Source organism: Piliocolobus tephrosceles, chromosome 13 (assembly GCF_002776525.5).
Source record: "Piliocolobus tephrosceles isolate RC106 chromosome 13, ASM277652v3, whole genome shotgun sequence".
Classification (NCBI taxonomy): domain Eukaryota; kingdom Metazoa; phylum Chordata; class Mammalia; order Primates; family Cercopithecidae; genus Piliocolobus; species Piliocolobus tephrosceles.
The window spans coordinates 50,261,000-50,270,697 of NC_045446.1; the positions used below are offsets into that span (position 1 = coordinate 50,261,000).

Below are 9,698 nucleotides of genomic sequence, written 5' to 3' on the forward strand. Positions count from 1 at the left end.
ATGCATCTGTACATCTTTTTCCACGTCTGTCTGTTAAGATGGCCAGGAAGCAGTGATACCCCTTTAGCAATGAGATCACCTAGCACTAGATCTTGGTTTCTAAATACCATTAATACCGTTCTCTACTGGAAGGAACCTTAGAGAAATGGCGGATTCCAGAATAGGGGAAGAAAAAATGCAAAATATGCTTAGAGCATCTTGTAGTCTCATAACATATGGGAGTGCTCAAAAAAGTAAAATGATGGGGATATTTGAAAGAGATACAGGAGCCAGCCTGGCAAAACTCCCATTGACTGACTATAGGGCAATTTAATCATTGAAATAAATAAGACAGTACTTGTTTATTACCCATAAATAGAGTAAGGATCTGTGATAAATAAATGATCTAGAAGTCCTTAATGTAGAATTCTGACTAATGAATGCACATAAAGGAAAAGGTGGTTTAGTAAGTTGCCTTTTGGCAATTATAACAATTGATTTAAGTAAGAACCATAAATGGATCTTAAAACTAGTGGGTAAAAATGAATGTTAAAACTAGTATGTGAAAGTTTGAGAGTAGTAAAATGTTAACATAGTCTCAAAGTATGTTCTCATAAGTTATTATTAATTTTACAGGGGGAAAATAACAACTTTACAGGGGGAAACCTGACACCAACTTGCCCATGTGATTAAAGTCAACATCTTTGATGTTATTCTAGGTAATAATAATGAACAGAGTTTGTTTTATACTTAGTTATGCTAATGAGATCTTGTCTTTTTTTTTTTTTTTTTTTTTTTTTGAGACAGAGTCTCGCTCTGTTGTCCAGGCTGGAGTGCAGTGGCTGGATCTCAGCTCACTGCAAGCTCCGCCTCCCGGGTTCCCGCCATTCTCCTGCCTCAGCCTCCGGAGTAGCTGGGACTACAGGCGCCCGCCACCTCGCCCGGCTAGATTTTTGTATTTTTTAGTAGAGACGGGGTTTCACCTTGTTAGCCAGGATGGTCTCATCTCCTGACCTCGTGATCCGCCCGTCTCGGCCTCCCAAAGTGCTGGGATTACAGGCTTGAGCCACCGCGCCCGGCGAGATCTTGTCTTTATAATTAGTTCAGCTAGGCATTTAATGAAATTAAGCCCAAAGGAACCAAGCAGAGCATAAAGGGGACCAACTTTTTCTCTGTTTAAAAAATATATCTTCTTAATTTTGTAACCAGATGTCTTGGGAAGGAAAGGTTGATAAATTTAGGCCAGTAAGGTTTTGGCCATGAACTCTAATCTTTTTTTAGCATAATAACTTCCTCCCTTTGCACCAAGTGTGTCTTTTGCTGTACAACTGTTTTTGTTTTTTTCTGTGTTATGTGGTTGGTTTTTGGAAAGTAGATTTTTTTTTTCTACTGGAATTTATCTTAAAAATTGTTTATATTCTTTAAAAAAATTTTAAAGACAAGGTCTTGCTCTGGTGCCCAGGTCAGGCTGTAGTGTAGTGGTGTGATCACAGGTGACTGCAGCCTCGGAACTCCTGGGCTGAAATGATCTTCCTACCTCGGCCTGCCAAAGTGCGGGCACTACGGTTGTGAGCCACTGTACCTACGTTTTTGATGTTTTGTAGCGATGAGGTCTCGCTATGTTGCCCAGGCTGGTCTTGAACTTCTGGCCTCAAGTGATCCTCCTGCCTTGACCTCCCAAAGCGCTGGGATTATAGGTGTGAGCTATCTGGCCCTGTATAAAATGATTTATATATATATATATATTTTTTTTTTTGAGACGGAGGCTCGCTCTGTCGCCCGGGCTGGAGTGCAGTGGCCGGATCTCAGCTTACTGCTAGCTCCGCCTCCCGGGTTTACGCCATTCTCCTGCCTCAGCCTCCCGAGTAGCTGGGACTACAGGCGCCCACCACCTCGCCCGGCTAGTTTTTTATATTTTTTAGTAGAGACGGGGTTTCACAGTGTTAGCCAGGATGGTCTTGATCTCCCGACCTCGTGATCCGCCCGTCTCGGCCTCCCAAAGTGCTGGGATTACAGGCTTGAGCCACCGTGCCCGGCATGATTTATATTTTTAAACATACTTAATTAGGGAATCAGAATAATAGTGTCTTATTCCCAGTTACGGAAAATGGGAATTAAGCAGTTTTGTTTACCCTGTGTCTACCCACTCCTTTCGTACATTTTTTGTCCTTATTTACAACCACCAACATTGTGTGAGATTCAGTATTTTTAAAAGATTTAAAAAATCTTATGCATTCTGTTACTGCTATAATTACAATAGTTAATAATACCCATTGGCATTAATCCCTTTGTCATTAAGGGTTATTGCTTTTATTTGCCATTTCTATCATTCTGTCTGGTTTTAGTGTTTACAAACAATCCTCATGAACAGCTAGTTTTAATTAATTGTTTTTAAAATTGTCTTTATTTATTTAGAGACAGGGTCTTGCTCGGTTGTCCAAGCTGGAGTCCAGCGGCATGATCATAGCTTACTGCAACCTTGAACTCCTAGGCTTAAGTAACCTTCCTCCTGTCTTAGCGCTCTGAGTAGCTAGGACTGCAGGCATATGCCACCATGCCCAGCTAACTTTTTTAATTTTTATTTTTTAGAGATGGGGTCTCATTTTGTTGCCCAGGCTAGTCTTAAACTCCTGGCCTCTCAAGCAGTCCTCCCACCTTGGCCTCCCATAGGGCTGGGATTATAGGCCTGGCCTTTTTAATTTTAAATTGACAGATAAAATTGTATGTATTTATTATGTACAACATGGTATTTTGAAGTATATATACATTGTGGAATGACTAACTATAGCTAACATATGTATTATGTCACATAGTTGTCATTTTTGTGGTGAGAAAACTTAACATCCATTCAGCATTTTTCAAAAGTACAATATATTGTTATTAACTATAGTTACTATGTTGTACAGCTACTTTTTAATTTGAATTGTGATTTAAAGAACATTTCCAAGTACTTTTTACTGAAAACATATCTAAGATTAAATTCATTTTGCATGATAATTGATGATTTGGCTGGGTATAAAATTATTGGGTCCCAACTTTTTTGTGTTAATAACAGCAGAAGTCCTGCTTTATTTGTCATCTTTATCTCTCTGGCCTCAAGTTTCTGTTCTGTAGAAATAACTTCTCTAGGTGTATGCTTGCAGCATTTTCTTATCATTGGAAATGGACACATTTACTAGGATATGACTAGCAGTTTTTCTCTGTCACTAGTATTCCCGGGGAAATGATGAAACACTCTCAGGTCTGGGAAGACTTTCTTCTCCATTTTTGTATTCATTTTTTTCAGTTACCTTCTGAAATACCTATTATTTACGCATTGATTTTCTGTTAACTTTCTATAGTACATTGTTTTAAGTTAGCTAAGGAAAGGGTAAGATCCTCTCTATTCTGGGAAGATTTATCAAATTTGTCTTCTCCATCCTTGATGAAATTTTCTGGATGTCACACATAATTACTGTCTCCAAAACATATTTAGTGCCCTTGATTTCTCGGTCTGATATTAAACAACAGTAATGTTCTCTTTTCTGAAGGCCACAAAACTGGTATTTTTGTAAAGCTTGATACTGTTTAATGAAACAACTTCCAGGGAAGTGATTTTTCTTTGTGTGGAAGAATATATTTGTTTTTCTTCTTGTTTATTCAAGAAGAGTTGCTTATAGCTGTTCTTGGTTTAGGAAGTTAAGAGCTGGTCATCTCTCAGAATTGCCTTGGGGTACTGAGATTTCTGCTTTGTTTTGGTGCTGAACAGCAAGTTGACATTGGGGAGCTTCAATTTCTGGAGAATATCAGTAGCAGAATTTCAACAAATACGAAATTTTATTAAATCCTCCAAATCTTAATCTCCAAATATGGGCTTTTGACTGAGAGGTATAATTTTGTAGAATTAGAGATGTTTACAAGGGATAGTTTTCAAGCTTTTACATCCTTCATACCTCAGCTTTCTGTACCGAGGCAAGTGGAAGTGTGTGTATTCTTAAAAGAAGGTTTTGGATTAGAAAACGATCCTTTTTTGCTTCTTTTATTCTTCTGTAGCTCAGACCTTGAACAACAATCTGTGTCTGGTTCACCTTGACGTTATTTTAAACCCTATAAGCCCTAGACTGTATTTTAGTAGAGGACTTTATATATTCGGTATGTTTTGTCTGAATCTATGTCTCTTAGTTATATTTGTTTGTACATTTTATTCATATTTGCATTTTCAGAAACGCAGACTAGGAATACCTTTGTTACACAGAACTAAGCACATAACAAAATATTTGTTGGCATTTGCTAGTATCAAGTTTTGAGTGGAGGCCAGGTGCGGTGGCTCACACTTGTAATCCCAGCACTTTGGGAGGCTGAGGAGGGCATATCACTTGAGGTCAGGAGTTCCAGACCAGCCTGGCTGACATGGTGAAACGCCATCTCTACTGAAAATACAAAAAAAATTAGCCAGGTGTAGTGGCATGCGCCTATAATCCCAGCTACTTGGGAAGCTAAGGCAGGAGAGTCACTTGAACCCAGGAGCGGAGGTTGCAGTGAGTCGACATCATGCCACTGCACTCCAGTCTGGGCAACAGAGTGGGACTGTCTCAAAAAAAAAAAAAAAAAAGTCTTGAATAGGACACAGGAAATAAATAGTGGAAAAAAGAGGCCTTTGGAAAGATGAATTGTATCTATTATGGTTCCATAGCATCTGGTTACTGAAGAAGAAAAAGAGCTGACTATTATTTTGGATTTCAGAGATCATATGTGGCATATACACTTTGAATCTTGAGTTTTAGAAGTTGATCCGTAACATTCAATTTTAGCCAAAATAGTCTTTGGAGAAGATAGTCCTCTGTTAATTTCTCTCTGCCAATTCTGACTTGGGAAGTGTACACCAGTCTGAGAGTAAGGTCTTAAAAGTTGTAACTTTTGTCTTATTTCCTGATGAATTTTCTCCTAATGCCTGTTTTTAGTTAATGATGATGTGGTTGACATTTCAGTAGTCAAAAGATGTGAGCTGAAAGGAAAGGTAAGCAGGTAGTCAAGTCAAACTGCAAAGGAGGATTTGTGATAGATTTAATGTTTAGGTTTCAGAAATCACATGCAAAAGATATGTGGCTATTTGTAATTTTGTCCTTTTTGCCTCTAAAATTAAGATGTGTCAACTAAAGGAAATTTGCCCCATGCAAGTAGGCTTGTGTGCAGGTACACAGAGGCATACATTTTACTTAACTTGAGGAAGGAGTGCGTTTGAGGTTAGAGAGAGGTTTGTGGGTTTTTGGAATAAAAAAGTGGAAATGTGAAACAAAAGTTAAGTCTGATAATTTAATGACAAGTTGCAGATGTTTAAATTAATGATTGTAGTAGCTTGAGTACTATATGAATTATTATTTTCAGATAATGGCATGGAATCTCCATGCCAATAAGATGGTTTCAGTTAACTATTTAATAATTTTTTAAAAAAATTATTTTGTTTGAGACAGGGTCTCCCAGGCTAGAGTGCAGTGGCACAATCACGGCTCACTGCAGCCTTGACGTCCCTGGCTTAAGCGATTCTCCTACCTCAGCCTCTCGAGTAACTGGGAGTACAGGTGTGCACCACCATGCCCGGCTAATTTTTGTATGGTTTTGTAAGGATGTGGTTTCGCCGTGTTGCCCAGGTTGTTCTCGAACTCCTGAACTGAAGTGATCTGCCCACCTTGGCCTCCCAAAGTGCTGGGATTACAGGGAACTACTTTATTTTTTTTAATGTTATGTTATATTATGTTATGTTATGTTATGTTATGTTATGTTATGTTATGTTATGTTCGAGACAGGGTCTCACTCTGTCACCCAGGCTGGAGTGCAGGGGCACGATCTCGGCTCACTGCTACCTCCGTCTTCGGGTAGAGGCAATCCTCCACCTCAGCCCCAGAAGTAGCTGGGACTACAGGCACGCACCATCATGCCCCACTAATTGTTGTATTTTTTTGGTAGAGACGGTTTCGCCATGCTGCCTGGGCTGTTCTCAAACTCAGGCTGAGCTCAAGCGATCCGCCCGCCTGCCTGGGCCTCCCAAAGTGCTGGGATTACAGGAGTGAGCCACTGCGCCTGGCCTACAGGGAACTACCTTAAAATTATCAAGTAACTTAATGTCAAAAATTTCTGATAACCACTGCGAAGTGTTTTATGACAAAGCACTTTTATTCATTTGAAAGTTAATTGAGAATGGAGTGGGAATGGCGAGGTTGCATATTGGTAATTCGAATTTAAGTTTTGAGTCTTTGGGTTATTTCCTTACTATTATGAAGCCTGAGAGGTGTGAAAATAGTATGGAAAACTTCTCTTTCACTATTAGTTTGTAATTTTTAGTTTTTAATTTTATATTTAGAGACAGACAGTTGTGTTTATTTTGTCTCCTTCCTCAAATCATTGCAAAGTACATATTTAGTGTATATTTCTTTGTAGTGGGAGTTTCAGAAAAGCCATTGGCTGAGCTGATTATCCAATGAAGTTGTCTGACATGAGTTACTTTAGTTTGTGGTTTTAGATGAACAGTACATGGTGCACAGCTGTTGCTCAAACAGCTTTGTTCCAGCTGTCTTACTGGCCTGTCACAAAATACCCCACATTCCTTTTCTTTTAAAAACAGAGCCTCTTGTAATATTCTGTACTTTATTACTTAAAATGGATCTAGTAATGACTTTCTTCATTTTTACTCCGATCAATAGCTGTTTACTTAGAGTAATGCCAAGATGAATTATGTGTAATAGATTTCAGCCTTGTCATATTTTTAATTCTTTAAAAATTAAAGTTGCAGTTGTGAAATATGTATATGAGACAAGTGATTAACATTGAAAAAGGCACCATACATTAATCATGATCCCCAAATAAGTAGCTAGTATCTAGATAATGAAACTAGACATCTTCTGTTATTATTTTTTTTTTTTTGAGACGGAGTCGCGCTCTGTAGCCCAGGCTGGAGTGTAGTGGCCGGATCTCAGCTACACGGCAAGCTCCGCCTCCCGGGTTTACGCCATTCTCCTGCCTCAGCCTCCCAAGTAGCTGGGACTCCAGGCGCCCGCCACCTCGCCCAGCTAGTTTTTTTGTATTCTTTTAGTAGAGACGGGGTTTCGCCGTGTTAGCCAGGGTGGTCTCCATCTCCTGACCTCATGATCCGCCCGTCTCAGCCTCCCAAAGTGCTGGGATTATAGGCATGAGTCACCGCACCCGGCCCTGTTTTCTTAATATTAACCTTGAGTTTGCATTAATTTCAGTAGAATTATGAAATGAAAAGCTATAATATCGTGTTCTATAGCTTGTGTAGAACCTATATTGATGAAATTTGGTTTGTATTTTTGATAAGCTGATTGGTTGGTGGTACTTCATTTTTCTATCCAATGCAGTAACTGAATTATATTACTAAGTGTTTCAAGTTTTGTTTTTTAATTAGGAGCAGGTACCTATGAAAAATATATTGAAGTAATTATGACTAATTATTTCATTTTCTACCAGTTACAACCCTTTATGATTGGAAGGCAGCACGGCATCGTCATGGTCATTATTTCCATTCTACAGATGAGGAAATACAAGCTTGGGAAGAAGGGATTTGCCCAAGGTCCTGCAGCAAGTAAAAAGCAAAGCTGGGATTTAAGTTGGTTTTGTATTTCTAAATATGATTCTCTTCTTACTACAAAACTGTTAAGGTGAAGTTGGAATAAAAATGCCAACACTTACTTACTAGAGGGGAGCTGAAAAGAATGATAGGTACTCTTTCTTAATGAAGTTCTTGGTCATGTGACTATGTTAACAATTTGAATCTGGCAGGAGCAGTGGGGTAGGAGGAGAGGGAAGAATGAGATTTCACCCAAAAGCACACTTGATGTATTTGTATTTCTATTAAAACTGCAAATGATGGGTACTGATAAAAGCTAGTATGGAGCTGAAGATTTGCAGTGGTGTCCTCTCCAAAACGTAGTGTAGGAATACTATTATATGATTATTAATGTTGTGTAAATGCATGAGAATGATGGATACCAAATTCACGATATTGATTACCTCTTGGTGTTGGGGGAGGAGAGAGGGGAATATTATTGAGGAGGCCTGCAAGAGTCTTCAGTCATATTACAAATGTTTTGTTTCTTAAGTTGGGAGGTGAGTATGCATATTTATATTTTTTCATAACATTTTCTGAAGTATTTTATAGTTAATTAAGAACAGAGAATGTACTCTGACTTAACTGTGTAGTCAAATGGAAATTTTTAGCTGTTAATTTGGTATTAAAGGTATCATGACTCGTTTGACGAGACACAAGTGTGTTCTTCAGGGGTTTTCTTCAGAGTAGGAAACTATTTTTATTTTTATTTTTTTGGTCCTCGTCCTCTCAAACAAATAAAACGAGTACATTCTTACTACAGTAAGAAATTCATATTTGAATTTGTGGATAAAACTTATATGTGAATGTGTGTGTTATGATTTGCTTTAAAAATTACTATACATGGTTTCTGAAGATTTCTCCAAAGCACAGTATCTGATTTTGTCTTGGTAGTTACAGGAACTGATGATTACTTTTGCCTTTAGTTTCCTGTATAAATAAATGCCTTTAACTTTTCTCAGCATCGAATTCATAATACTATTTGAAGGTGTATATGCCCACATAATGTAGTTTGAGGTAGGTTTAACGATTCAAAGAAAACCTATAGTATCATACTAGACCTGTGCTCTGTGCTGTGCTGTTGACTTCTTTTGCATATGAAATTTATTCCTTTAGAAAATGGATTACTTTGGGACTGAGAAGATTTTCATCAAGAGTTGAATTTTTAGTGGGAGGGATAGGATTATTTATTGAAAAAATGTGCTGCCACTCTTTTGGTGGCCTTGTGTATGACAGGAATCTTATTTTCATCATGGGATTAGAAAAAATGCTATGGTCATTGTTCATTTTAAAGGCTTCGCCCAATTTGGGTACTTATGCTTTTGAGAGAGGTGGGATGGGAGAGAGAAAAGGAATTCTGTGTTCTTGGAACAAGAATGTGAAAGTATATACATTTGAATGTTGTTAATTTCCTTAAGAAAGGAACTCTTCATCTTTAGATTTATAGATTATAATGTTTAAGAGGAAATGGGTAGGGGTAGGTAAGAGGTGGAAGATTGGGGAAGGTGGAATAAGTGCTCTTGTTCTTGTTTAGAGGTTTGGATTATATTCTTTTTGGGAATTACCTAGGAATTAACTCATGGTGTAAACTGGGGATCCTTTGGTAATTGTGGATAGATTTTACTGAACTAAGGGTCTGACTCTTGGGGTATTGATTTTTGAGAACTTGAAACAGCATTTGCTTCTAGCATGGTTTAGTTTTATAGGTAATTTTCTTGTGGTGTCTTCTAGCAGAGCTATTCTTCTCATTCCAGTGACAAGTAGAAGCTGTGGTCCATTAAGACTTCTTAATAAATTGGAAATGTTCTTAATGTAGGGATTCTTAAACTTTTTTGTGTAAAGGGCTCTTGGTAGTTTGGTAAAGCCTGTGGGATTCTCAGAATACTTTTTTTTGGCTGGGAGTGGTGGCTCACACCTGTAATTCCAGCACTTTGGGAGGCCGAGGCAGCTGGATCACTTGAGGTCAGGAGTTCGAGACCACTCTGGCCTACATGGCAAAACCCCGTTTCTACTAAAAAAAAAAAAGTACAAAAAATTAGCTGGGCGTTGTGGGGTGCGCCTGTAATCGCAGCTACTCAGGAGGCTGAGGCAGAAATCACTTGAACCTTGGAGGCAAAAG

At 38.4% G+C, this 9,698-nt stretch overlaps 1 protein-coding gene across 1 annotated transcript in view; it reads left to right on the forward strand.

Moving 5' to 3' along the window:
• RRAS2 (RAS related 2) overlaps positions 1-9,698 on the forward strand; it is an 80,339-nt gene that overhangs the window by 10,528 nt on the left and 60,113 nt on the right. The gene's annotated exons all lie outside the window — the stretch shown is intronic.